The following is a 14,187-nucleotide window of genomic DNA, read 5'->3' as shown; positions in this document are numbered from 1 at the left end:
TATCACACCAGAGACGGTGGGAATTTGGGCCCAAGTGGTGACGTTTGAAGTTCGATATAGCTTTGTTCGCTGTCCTTCCACATGGCTCCACGGAAACATAAAACCACCTCCATCAACACCATAACACCGGGTCTTAGTGATATCGCTAGCGTATCACAGCAGAGATGGTGGGTATAGCACGTTTACTCCAACTTAACACAGATCCCTAACCCCTTTTAGCGCAGTTGATAGCCAGATGAAGTCAGACTGGAGGGTGGATTTAACTTGTAACCAAGGAGACTCACCCCTACCTCATAGCAGATTCCGTTTTACAAGTTGTAGGAGTGGCCCAGTTTTCGACAGACAGATACAGACTGATTTTACTACCCAACTGACAGGAGAGGATGGGTGGGAATAACTCTCTGTTGGTGTGTTGTAGGTGGGTGATTGGGCCTCGGGGACGGGCTTTGGAGCATGTACAGAGTGGTCCATAATAAACACAACGCATTTCTCTTGTGTTGCGGGGACAGCTCAGCGTTACCAGTGATACCCTTTAGAATTTTCTACATCTCGTGGCCGTTCTCCTGCTCTCTAGGGTCTGATTTTTTAGGCTTATTGATTGCACGGTTGATTTGCAATTTCGTGAGGCACTAAAAATATCTTCGGTCCCCACACCAGCAGACTGAGCCGTCCCCACAAATCGAGATTGAAGAGCGCCAAAATGGATCACCCTGTATGTCGAGAACCGGATTCGTTACCATAGATAAATAAATAAGGACTGAATAAGAAGAAGGGGTAATCTAAGGAGAGAAAAAACATGTCTTGAAAAAAAAAAAAAGTATTTAGCTTGGGAGAGACTTTTCGCACTGAAGGGGTTAGATTTTAGCTTCACTGACCCCTTCACTACGAGAGGTCTTTCCTGAGTCGAGTAAAATCGTCTGGAGATAGCAGTAATAATCAAAAAATAGTCCATGAACGTAGTGAAAGAAGTAAAGGAAAATCATCAAGAACCGGGAAAAGGAAAGTGAACCGATCAACAATATTAAACGGTTCTGTACATTCCGCCATAGCTGGGTTCAACAAAGCCACAAAACTGAGCCTTCGGGGTATTCTCTTTGACTATCCACAGAGCACCTCAATTTTACGGAGCTACCTGGCCGATCGCTATAGAATTCCGACAGTAGCTTGAGTCTTTTATTTTGTTTTTATTTATTTATTTGTAGCCTGGGAATTTCGTCAAGGCTGCCAGGAGAACTTTTTTTTATTCCAGATCTTGAAAAATTAAATATCTATCTTGCACTTGATTTGGATGCGATTTAACTTTATTCTGTCATCATTTTAGCGATTTTTTTAAAGGTTTCTGGTATTTCCTGTTGCTATCTCTGGACTTCTGTGTACATAGCCACGGTCTACAGCATTCTGAGTTGACATAGACAAATAGACAGGCAAACAGACAGACCTGGTGAGAGAGAGAGAGAGAGAGAGAGAGAGAGAGAGAGAGAGAGAGAGAGAGAGTATCCTTCCCGTGGTTCCCTACAGACTTTCCTTTGTGTGATGGACTGTGGCATTGTTCTTCTCCCTGCCGGACCCACTGAGCAAAGAGATCACCCCAAATTTTTTAGTGTTTCCCCTCTCATATAGAATTCCATACGTTTTTTCTGAATTTTTTATACTTTTTTGGAGGGTTTGGGAGGGATGGGAAGGTTGTAGGACAGGAATGATTTGTGAATAGGACAGGAATGATTTGTGAATGGATCTGTGCTACGTTTATTCTGTTCATGTTTTTCCCTGTTTTGTGATTTCTTGTGTCTGTATCGGGAGCCTAGCCAACCAGAGTGATGATGATGATGGTGGTGGTGGTGGTGGTGGTTGTGTTGCTGTGTGATGTAGTGGTGGTGTGATGTGTTGCCTTGTGATATTGTTTTGTAGTCTTGTGCCATCTGCTGTAGTGATGAGTGGCTGTAATGACGTGGCGTTGTGTGATGTTGTAATGTAGTGTTCTGTGATGTGCTGCAGTAGTGTAGGGTTGTGTGATGTAGTGGTATAATGATGTGTGATGTACCGTGTGATGTCCTGAAGTGATGTACTGATGTATTATGCAGTCCTGCGTGATTACTCTCCTTACCAATCCCATCTATCCCATAGATGTGTGTGTGTGTGTGTGTGTGTGTGTGTGTGTGTGTGTGTGTGTGTGTGTGTAAAATGACGTGGACGGCTCAGCGCCCTTCCACCTAACCCTTCCATCCCCTCCCAGTAGACTGTATTGTGTGGTGGAGCGGGTCGGGGTGGATTACTTCCCCGCTTTAGGATTTAGAGTTCTGTTCTATGTGGTCCTGGAGGTATCGCAACACCCAGTCTTAAACGATTTATTTTGCACATCACACATCATTAATCTATTCTGTGCCACTTCCTGTATTCTAATTCGCTTTGAGTATTTCTGGACACCTCATTCTTGGCGAATTATTTTGCATACTTACATCTTTGTAGTCTCTTGAATGTCACTGATGGAAATTACGACGATATTAAAACACAGCATACAAGAACACGTAAAGTTGACATACACAAAATAAATCGCCAAGGAGAATCTGTAACGAAGCCTCCTGTACCACTTAGAATACGGCTGTTTGACGGATTAGAAAAGTTAGGTTAGATTAGATAGACTGGTTAAGTTAGATTCGTCTCTTAAAAACGAGTGATTTGGAACGGAAGCGGATATAAAATTCGACCAAACCACATCAAAACCCACCTGTAAAAGCACGTACGTTGCATGTATCGATCACAGATTTAACTACGCGTCAAAGGACAATGCATGACAGAGAGGCCCATTTCTCTCTCTCTCTCTCTCTCTCTCTCTCTCTCTCTCCACAATCCCCTTCCATCTCCCTACCAGCAGTCTGTGTGATGTGGTGAAGTGGTATGCCCTGCTTTTCCCTGCTTCATATTCTTTTACCATGTCAAAAATCAGAGCGTCTAAGAAATGCGTAGGAAACTTGAGGAGGTTATTCTTAGGCTTATTTTGAACTAGAAAGACCGTATCTAGAATCCATTTGTAGGCCATTTCGGAGCAACAGTTACTGATGAGTGGAAATAGTAGGTGTGAGAGAGATATTAAGGCTTGAATTCTGTGTCTTTCTCCCATCCAGAATTTCAGCTTGTAATTAATTATCTACAGTTACTGATGACTTGTGGGTTAATGAGACTGTTTTTCCCCGTAAGGTTATCAGTAAGTGTACCTGTGTAAGGGTGTTGACTTGGAGTTATGTTGGTACAGAATATGTTACTCAAAATTGACCACAAAATCACCCCTTGATTATTTTCTCATGCGTATCCTGGAATCCCCTTGCCTGACGTGAAAGCCTTAGTACCGTCCAGCCCTTTCTTTGTTGACAATTTTAAGGTTTTTTATTATTTTTTGAGTGCTTGAGGGGTTTCTTTGTCCGCACATCGATTTCTTTTATTCCTCTTCTTTTTTATAAGCTAAGAATTATATGAGATGTGGAAGCTTCAAAGAGGGATGGCATTTATATTAATTTACGACTTTCCTGATGTTTGAAACTTACCACTGTATTTCAGTTTTATTTTATGGGTTAAGGATTACATAGAACGCAGCAGCTTCAAAGGCTTATAGCTGACAGAGAGAACTAAGTACCCTGCCACCGTCCCCTTCCATCCCCTGCCAACAGACGGGCTGTGTGATGGGCCGTGGGCTGGGCTGGCGTAGGGTGGTCTCCCTGCCCTCCCTGGGGCCCTGTCCCCTCTGTCACGAAGGCAGCCAAGCCACTCTGTCAGGGACGCGGCTCTTATTGTTCACCGGTTTAGGTTTAAGGTTTGGGGGAGGTTGGTCGCCCGAATTAAAGGAAAAGGAAAACACAAATTCCGTTTTTTACAGACTTAGGTTTAAGATTTTGAGATTTGGTTGCTCGGATATCAATCAATCTATCAGTCTGTCTATACTGATGCAAGTTTATAGCAGTAGGAAGGGTTATGTACAAGGAAGTAATATATAAAAATACATGCATAGCCCCTTGACTTCGAATTTTCACCCATTACGTAATAAAAGTTGTCGGGAAGCCGGCAAGATAATTACAGTGATTTCCGTCGTCGTCAGAACTCCGTAGGATTGACAGTGAAAAATTGTCTGGTGCTGATCAGAGTAAAGCAGATAAATCACTCCTCTAGGCTACGTGATTTTGTGTATAGATAATTTCACCTCTTTATCAGTAAATATAAATGGATGTGGACAGGTAACGTCCTTCGTAGAGCAGGTAAATATACACTTGTTCCACCAGGTATGGATACACATTTGGCTTAAGAGGAACAGACACGGTACAAAATGTCTGCTAATTCCACCCCACGATGGTAACCTGCTTCGTACGGGTGCTGTAATATGTCTCTTCCCTTTATCATTTCATAGTCGGTATTGTTAGCACTTACGGTAAATACTGAAACTGCAATATATTAAACCTCTCGGGACATCGCGAGCTATACTGATCATTTAGGATATTGTTGCCTCCCTCCTGCTTGAAACTTTTTGGAACTGGTGCACGAGTGGCAACCAGAGATGGAGAGAGAGGAAGAGGCAGACACAGAACAAGATGGCGAGGTGAGATTCGGAGTTTTTCTGGGAGTATAAAACAAGATAATAGTCAACAGGCCAGAGCGGAAAGAAAATGGGAGAGGCCTGCTGTTTATTGTGTAGTGTGATGATGATGATGATAGTTACGTTCAAACAATATTCCATCGTCTAAGAAAAGCACTCTCGATGTCTCCAAGTGTTCCGCAGTGTGACGGGGAACAGAGATGGTGGAACATTTGCTCAGCTTAATACACAAGCATGAGAAAAGAGAGGCGAGGGAGGGAGGGGGGAAGGGTGTAGTGTAAGCCTTCTCTAAACTGTCGGTCCGCACCCTCCTTCCTTCCTTCCTTCCTCCTTTCCTCTCTTTCTTTCTTTGTTTGCTTCTTTCTTTCATTCTTCCGTCCTTCCTTCCTTCCTTCCATCCTCTCTTCCTTCCTCTTGTTCCTTCTTTCTTTCTTTCTTCCTTCCTTTTTTCCTGCTTTCCTGTCTTCTTTCCTTCCATCTTTCCTTCTAGATTCTCTACTTCAGAGAGAGAGAGAGATGAGGGTTAGGGGTGAGAGGGGAGGGAGGGGGTAAAACGAATGGGTGTTAAGATATAATACCAGTAAAAAGAAAGTGAGGAAGGAGAAGGAGGAGGGAGGGAGGAGGAAGGGAGTAGTAGTGGCAGAAGATGGAGGGGGAAGAAGAGAATGAGAGAAGAGAGGATACAAGAAAGAAGTGAGGAAGTAGATGGAGACGAAGCAAGAGAGAGAGAGAGAGAGAGAAGAGGGTACAAGAGGGATGAAAGTGAAGACTCTGGAGAAGGCGAAGAGGAAAAAGAGGGTGGGAGGATATGAAGCTTAAGAGAGGAAGCGAAGGAGAAGAAGTAGTAGTAGTAGTAGCAGCAGTAGTACAGGTAGTAGTAGTAGTGGTAGTAGTAGAAGTAATAGTAGTAGTAGTAGTAGGAGGAGGAGGAGGAGAAGGAGAAGCAAGAAGAGGAGGACGAGGAGAGAAAGGAAGAGGAAAAGAAAAATGAAGGAGTCGGAGGGATGTAAGTCGAAGGAAGAGAGGAAGAAGAGAGAGCAGGATAGAGCGGGAGAAAGGAGGAGCTGAAGGAGAAGGAGGAGGAGGAGGAGGAGGCGAGGGCTGGTGAAAATAGCAATAAGATTCTTTATGGGGCAGCAAATCACACTAATAGTACAGGTATTTCTAACTAATATTGCGATAGCCCCGAGCCCTGCCAGTCCCCAGTGATCCCTCCAATTTATATACAGCTTTTTATTTACGTCTGGGTGGCTGGCTGGGTGGAGGCCAAGGTGTCTTAAGAGGTGTCAAGGTGGCTTAAGAAGTGTCAGGGTGTCTTAAGAAGTGTCAGGGTGTCGTAAGAAGTGTCAAGGTGTCTTAAGAGGTGTCAGGGTGGCTTAAGAAGTGTCAAGGTGTCTTAAGAGGTGTCAGGGTGGCTTAAAAAGTGTCAAGGTGGCTTAAGAATCGTCAAGGTGCCCTAAGAAGTGTCAAGGTGTCTTAAGAAGTGTCAAGGTGTCTTAAGATGTGTCAGGGTGTCGTAAGAAGTGTCAGGGTGTCTTAAGAAGTGTCAGGGTGTCTTAAGATGTGTCAAGGTGTCGTAAGAAGCGTAAAGGTGTCTTAAGAAGTGTCAGGATGTCTTAAGATGTGTCAAGGTGTCTTAAGAAGTGCCAAGGTGTCTTAAGATCCTGTGTCCTCTCTGAGTGGAATATTGTAACGGTATATATTTGTGGTCGATCGGCTCTTTAACTTACTGACCCTGTCTATGATAATCTGGCTGCGTCCACGCGAGGTAGTTATGGGGGTAAGTAATGGGAGGCAGGTCATGGGGAGGCAAGGGATGGAGTGGGAGGTCATGGAAGCAAGCTATGGGTAGTTAGCAATTTTAAACCAAGTTACAACAAAAAGAGTATAGTGAAAGGGATCTGAACCATAGCGACCTACATTACAGATACTATCTATAGCCAGACTCCTTAATCCCGTAAGGGATGGCTACAAACAAATCTTCTCCATCTTGCCTTGTCCCCTGCCATTTCGCTGTCCTCCGCCCAACTTACACCCCCCTCTCTCGTAATTATATCTCTCTATTCCACCCCTCCATCTAATCCTCGGTCTGTCACAAACAAATCGCCTCCATGTCGCCCTGTCCCCTGCCATTTCGCTGCCCTCCCCCTAACTTACACTTCCCTCTCTCATATACCTCTGCTCCATCCTTCCATGTCGCCCTGTCCACTGCCATCACGCTGCCCTCCCCCAACTTAAACCACCCTCTCTCAATATACCTCTCTACTCCATCCCTCCATCTATCCATCCCTCACAGTACCCAGCGGCTTATAAAATGATCCACAGAGAGCATCATAGGGATTGTTAATGGCAACCCAGCTTTAGCCTAAATAGATTACACATTTAATAATTGGATTTGTGTCGCCGTGCCTGGGTTAATTAGACCTGTTGACACTACGTTGTTAAATGCCATTATGACACACGAGCCTCATTAGGGCCGTCTGATGTTATAAAAAATGCGGTGGGGTATAATACTAATACTACTACTACTACTACTACTAATAATAATAATAATAATAAGCAGAGGAAATATTGAACATTAGCAAGAAATATAGTCAGAGGGGACAGCGACACCACACCTGAACTTTGACCTCGACCTGTAACCTTGACCTTGACCTTTGACCTTGCCTTCTACCTTTCACCTTGATCCTTGACCTTTGACCTTGAGCATTGATTTAGACCCTTGCCCTTTAACGCTGACCCTTGACGTTTGACTTTGACCTTTGATTTAGACTTTTGTCCTTTGACCTTTACCCTTGGACCTTGACCCTCGAACATTGACCTTTGACCTTAACCTTGACCCTTGACATTTGACCTTTGATCGAACTGCACTAAAATCCAAACACCTTCTTGCACACCCACCAAACAAGAAAGTATGTACAAGTCTTGACCACAGTCACGTCAGGCATCGGGAGTTATTTTTTAACACACACACACACACACACACACACACACACACACACACACACACACACACACACACACACCAACTGGATCACAATAACCACACCTTCGACCTCGCCATTGGAACGAAACAGACGTCCTCACCTGCCTCTGTTATTATAGACAACAAGGTCGAGATAAAAACGTATTGAATGACCCCTGATACAAAAGACGAAAAGTTTTGATATATATAAAAACTCGCATCCCGCCTTTCAGCACCACAGCCCGACCGACGAACACAAAGGCGCCCTATCACCCGCCTCAATCCGGGGGTGGGTAGGGGGGTAAGAAAAGGGAGAGAGCTACCTTTTGTTGAGATTTTCTTCAATAAATGTGACACATCTCATACGCGCTTCAAAGGGGCCTTGTGGAAAGTACGAGGGACAGACAGCGGTAGAGAAATACAACAGTTGCCGGGGTTCGCTGGCCCACACCGACGCTCCAGGCTGACGTTCCAGAGTTGCCATTTCAAAGTTGCCGTTCTACAGCTGCCATTTCAAAGTTGCCGTTCTACAGCTGCCATTTCAAAGTTGCCGTTCTACAGCTGCCATTTCAAAGTTGCCGTTCTACAGTACAGCTGCCATTTCAAAGTTGCCGTTCTACAGTACAGCTGCCATTTCAAAGTTGCCGTTCTACAGCTGCCATTTCAGGATTGTTGTTCTAGAGTACGCCGTCTTAGAGTTGCAGTTCCAGACCCACCATTCCAAACCCACCATTCCAAACCCACCATTCCAGACCCACCATTCCAAACCCACCATTCCAAACATCATTCTAGACCTAACATTTCAGACCCACCATTCCAGAGCCATCACTCCAGGTCCACCATTCCGGACCCACCTTTCCAGACCCATCATTCCAGACCCCTATTCCAGACTTATCATTCCAGACCCACCATACCAGACCCTCATTCCAAATCCCGACTGTTCCTTCTCCTCCTCCCACCCCCAGCAATGCTCGCTCCCACTTCCCCCCATGGTCCCCACCCTCCCTTTTATCCCCCACCCTCCTCTTATCCCCCCACCCCCCACTTCACCCTCCTCTCCCTCCCAGTTCCCCCTCTTCTCCCTCCACCTGAGACACATCCCGGACCGAGAGAGTGAAGCAGGAAGGGAAGGGGGAAACTTGGACTGTCGGATTTTGTGTCGTGTTTTAAGGTTTCTCCCCTCGAGGCCTCCGGAGTTTTATTGCGGCCACTTTATAAAACGGAGAAAAAAAACAGCCAAGATGTATGCCAGGGTGGAAGGGGCAAGGGAAGAGGGTAGGGATCAGAGAGACTATATATTTATGTGTGTATTGTAGCGGCCGGTTTGTATAAGAGATGAAAAGAGGAAGTATTTGTGATGCACGAAGAGAAGGAAAGGATGCCTGGGATAGTAGGGATCACAGAGACTTGGTTGTTGTTGTTGTTGTGGCCCCACGCTCTTCTGAAAAGTGAACCTCGTGGACTGCAGGCTTAAATTGTCCTTCTCCCTCAGTCCACTAGCCTCATTTTAGGGGATAGGGAAGTAGTTGAGGGACGTTTGTACAACCAGGCAGGTAAGCCGCACAGATATATCGGTGCCACCACATAAAGGCGTCCGTCCCCAACACACACACACACACACACACACACACACACACACACACTTTACAACACAGGGATAAAATTCAGCCATGACGTACGCTCGGGCGGGAGGGTAAGGTGGAGAGGGTAGGGATCAGACAGGCTTGTGTATATTAATGTTTTTTCTGCCATAAACATGCATTGTGGAAGACAGCAGGGCAAAATATTAGTGGAGAAAGGAGGAATAATAGCAAGGCAGTTAGGCTTTACTTTCTATGCCTTGTAATATCGTCTGGCTGTGGTAAGATTAGTAAAACAATAAAGTCCTTATGTTGGAGATTAATTCAATGATCCATGAGTTTATGAACGAGTTAAATATCATTTCTTGCAATTTAGCACTGCAGGTAAATCAGTTCTCTCAAGGAAGCACACGGTGTAACCTAGAAAGATAGTAATGGGGGGATGGGGGTAGTCTTAAGGCAGAAACTATCCTTGTGTCAAATATTTTCAACAAGTACATGAACGTTGAACGATTGGCTTTGTGTTTAATAATTGGTTTGATTTATGTATTAATATAAATGTCGTTCTAGCACTATAATCACGACCAGCTCCTCAGAGTTCCTGGTAGCCAAGCAAACAGTGTCCCTTATATTTTCCTTCTAATTTTTCCAACATTAAGCAGAATTAATATGCCCGTGTTATCAGAGCAAGTTTTGTATTTGCTTGATATGAAGTTGTCTCATGAAATGGTATTGGCTATATTTGCATCTCCCAGAAAGACTAAGTGACCAAAAATATCCTGGAAAGAATAGTAACACACACACACACACACACACACACACACACACACACACACACACACACACACACACACACACACACAAATATATATATCACCTTAAATTACGGCCTGAAACATCCTCAAACACTTACACCTGTACAGCATCCACCTGGCACAGTTTACACGACATTCATCCTTGAAGTTATTTCCTCTTCTTATTTTTCTTCGCCGCTTCGCCTCCTCCCACTTGAAACAGGTCCCGAAAAGAACAAAGTTTTCCCGGACGCTCCTCACCCCTGTCCTGCCCCAGAAGTTTTCCCTTGCCTCTCTTTTTTTTTTCTTTTTTTTTCTGCATGTCGCTTTACTCCTTTGACTGCACCAGGTGGGGTCGATGTATTGATAAAGCACAGTGTTGTAAAGATATTGTATTGAGTATGTGTAGTGTATTGGCGTTATATATATATTTTCAATCCAGTGTCCTTAAATCTAGAAAGTTTTTAAGAAGTGCCTTTGTAAAGTCTAGTATGATACAAACACCCTCTCGTTAATTTTTGTATATTGAGTATGTTTAGTATACAGGCGTCGTGTGAATCTACTGGCAAAACAGTAACTTGTATATCTAGTATGTTATTAAATCGTGTCTAATTTAAATCTAGTATGATATAAAGCAGCATCTTGTAAAATTGCTATAATATAAACAAATAAGTCTTAAGCCCGTGTGATATATAACGTGGAATATAACTCGCTAGGAAGAAAGATAAATGGAATACACCGATTTTTCTTTCCTAGGTATACTTCTTTCTGTAGTGTGTTATTTACCAGCGTCTTTAGTGTATTTATAAACCACTGTCTTGTAATTCTAGTATACTGATAAAACCATGTCGTATAAATCTCGTAGGTAGATACATAAATAGATAGATAAATAGACAGATATTGGTAAAACAGTCTCGCAAATCAGGTATGTTATAAATCAGCGTCTTGTAAATCTGAAATGTTGTAAAGCAGCCCATCCCTGCACTCAGTGAATGTAAATTTTCAGACCATCATCCACGCACTTGATGTAGTGCTGCCTACTTCTTCCTTCGCCTTTATAATTCTTTTTCTGTACGGTATCTGCCCTTTTCTTTATATCGCCTATCTTTCCTGTCACCTTTTATTACTTTCAGGTGACTTTACATTGAGTGACAAGTCTAATGGTTTCGTGTAAGCCAGGAAACCATTTAGAACGCTGGGTGGTAACCATATAACCAATCCATACGTGTTCCCTACGTGTCGCCAGTGGGTTGGCGGAGGTTAGTGCCCGTCCTCGTAAAACATCTAACTCTCAGACAGACGGATATCCCTTACGAGATTATGGCGTCTGGCTATAGATAAAAGGATTTGATTAGGCATTCATGAAATAGCTCCTGACCCTGGATTCTGACCTTGACCTTTGACCTTTAACTGACCTATACTAATATCGGTCTGCTCGTTTCCCGACCCACACACATTGTATATGTCAATTTTGATTGAAATCGAACCAGGATATGATAAGTTATTTTAGCGTACATACAAACTCTTACAAACATACATATATATTGCTGTAGGTAGGTAGGGGATATAGATGTAGAAATAGATATATAGATGTGTGTGTGTGTGTGTGTGTGTGTGTGTGTGTGTGTGTGTGTGTGTGTGTGTGTGTGTGTGCACCAGTATACACAAAAATCGAGTCAGCCACAATACCGATGCCTTCAGGGTCGCTAAATATATAAAGTTTGTCCCTGAGCTGAAAGAGTTAAGGAGAAATATGAAAAAGAAAGTATATATTGCACAGTGTTGTTGCTGTCGTTTGTCTCCCTCCTCCTCCTCGTCCTCCTCCTCCTCCTCTTTCTTTTCTTCATCTTTTCTTCTTTTCTTCCTCATTATTATTATTATTATTATTATTATTATTATTATTAATTATTCATCTTCGTGTTGTTCTTGTTGCAACCCTAGACTCGTCTCGTTGTGAACCCCGTAGAATGTAGAAATCGACGACTTTGATTGGTCGCTCCCAAAGGTCTTTTGTTGAGGTTATGTTCAAGGACTGTCTGTGTTGTGGTAGTGTAGTGCGTAAGTGTGAAGTGGTGTGTGTGTGGGTGTGGGTGGGTGTGGGTGTGTAGAGGGTGGAATTAATTGTTTGCCTTTCATATTTTTTTAAAAGCTCTTGTAGACACTCACGGGGTTATGAAGTGCGTCATTGTTATTACTCTCTCTCTCTCTCTGTCTCTCTCTCTCTCTCTGTCTCTCTCTCTCTCTCTCTCTCTCATAAGCTAAAAATTCTATGGCACCAAGTTATCAGTATATTTAATCTTACTCTTTTGTTATAATTCTTAATAATCGTCAAAACAAAATATTTTCACGTCTCCAATAACCTAGAAACCAGTACAATGACTCCTACCTTTATTAATTTATTTTTATTATTCTTTATTTCTCTATAGTCTTTTGTTTTTATATACCTTTGTTTTTGTCTTTACTTTTCCTCCGAAGTGAACGTCGAGCGAATAAAAAACACTGATTTTTCTTTAAACTGGGAATTTCTGAACTGTGATTTTTTGTTATTCGATTATTCCTTTATTTATTTATTTATTTTTTATTTATTTGTCTGCTTGTTTGTTTGTTTCTCTGTTTTGTTTTGCTCTGAAGCCAAAAGTCAGGCGAATTAAAAACAATATATTTCGCTATTTTTAAGACGAGAAACTGGAAACTTCTGAGCGATAACTTTTGCCAGTGCGATGATTCTCTCTCTCTCTCTCTCTCTCTCTCTCTCTCTCAAAACGAAAGTCAAGCGTATGAAAAGCACATATTTTTTTGTCCCCTTTTTAGTCCCAGGTCATTATATTTACAGCAGGCATGATGAAAGTGTAGACCGCTTTGCCTTCCCTCGGGCCCTACACACACACACACACACACACACACACACACACACACACACACACACACACACACACACACACACACAGCCAAAAATGAGGCGAGTTTTTTTTTTCTCTCATTTTTTCGGTCGCGGTTCGTTCACAAAATAAATGCCTGGATAAATAATAATGATGGTAATATAAATTATTTTTTGGGGGGTTGTAGACTTTTTTTTTTAAATATCGGTTTAACCTTTTCTCCTTACGGCTGCCACGGCACACACACACACACACACACACACACACACACACACACACACACACACACACACACACACACACACACACACACACACACACACACACACACACACACGGCCATTAAATAGACGCCCACGGGCTACAAGGGTTAAATACGGCTCTGAATCCAAAAACATCTCCATAAAACTCTACCCTTTTCCGCTGCATAATTAAAGACAAATTGTATATACCATATATATATATATATATATATATATATATATATATATATATATATATATATATATATATATATATATATATATATATATATATATATTGAGAGGCTATAAATACTGTACGCAGTATAGGAGCTTTGGTTCTATTGTCTCTCATTGAGTATCCACTGCAGGACCGGCCTATCTCGCCCGAAGTGGGGACGATACAGCCAATGTATCTCTACCAAGTGACTTAGGTTGTCTAGTAGAGATTGTATGCAGGGTTAGAAGTGCTTGTAAGTGTAATTGTAGTGTTGGAGTGGCTTTGGATATGTGTAGTCTGTGAACCAAGTGTAATCGGCCCGCGCAAGCCGACTGGGTGCAAGCATACTTTATAGTAAGCGACGCTGGTTCAACCACAGCACCCCTTGTGTCTGCCAATGCAGTAAGTGGCCGGGTGAACACTCCCAAAGTTTATTACCCTGGCGGGGCGCGAACCCTGGTTCACCCGTGTACGAAACGCGCACTCTACCACTGAGGCAAATATATATATATATATATATATATATATATATATATATATATATATATATATATGTGTGTGTGTGTGTGTGTGTGTGTGTGTGTGTGTGTGTGTGTGTGTGTGTAATCCCTTACAGAATCAGCGTCTGGAGATAGATGAAGTTTGTTGGGGCAAAATTACAAACAAATCATTTTTTTTTTTTCCAACAGGTTCGCCCTAAGGTCTTGAGTTTTGCATTCATGTGTTTGTTTTCAAAGGACAAGTGTTGTAGGTTGTTGGGCTTTCCTTGTAATTTCCTACTTTCTTGTTATATAAAAACGAGAAAAAATCTCTCTCAAAGACGCTAAGTCATCAGTAGATTTAATCTTACTCTTTTTGTTAAATTTTTTAGCATTCATCAAAGCAAAATATTTTCACGTCTTGGGCAGTAACAGAGGAACCAGTACAA

This window comes from Coenobita brevimanus, chromosome 43, assembly GCF_032717465.1.
Source record: "Coenobita brevimanus isolate Jiangsu-jjx chromosome 43, ASM3271746v2, whole genome shotgun sequence".
NCBI classification, from domain to species: Eukaryota; Metazoa; Arthropoda; class Malacostraca; order Decapoda; family Coenobitidae; genus Coenobita; species Coenobita brevimanus.
Note: the sequence above shows the minus strand (reverse complement) of the source record.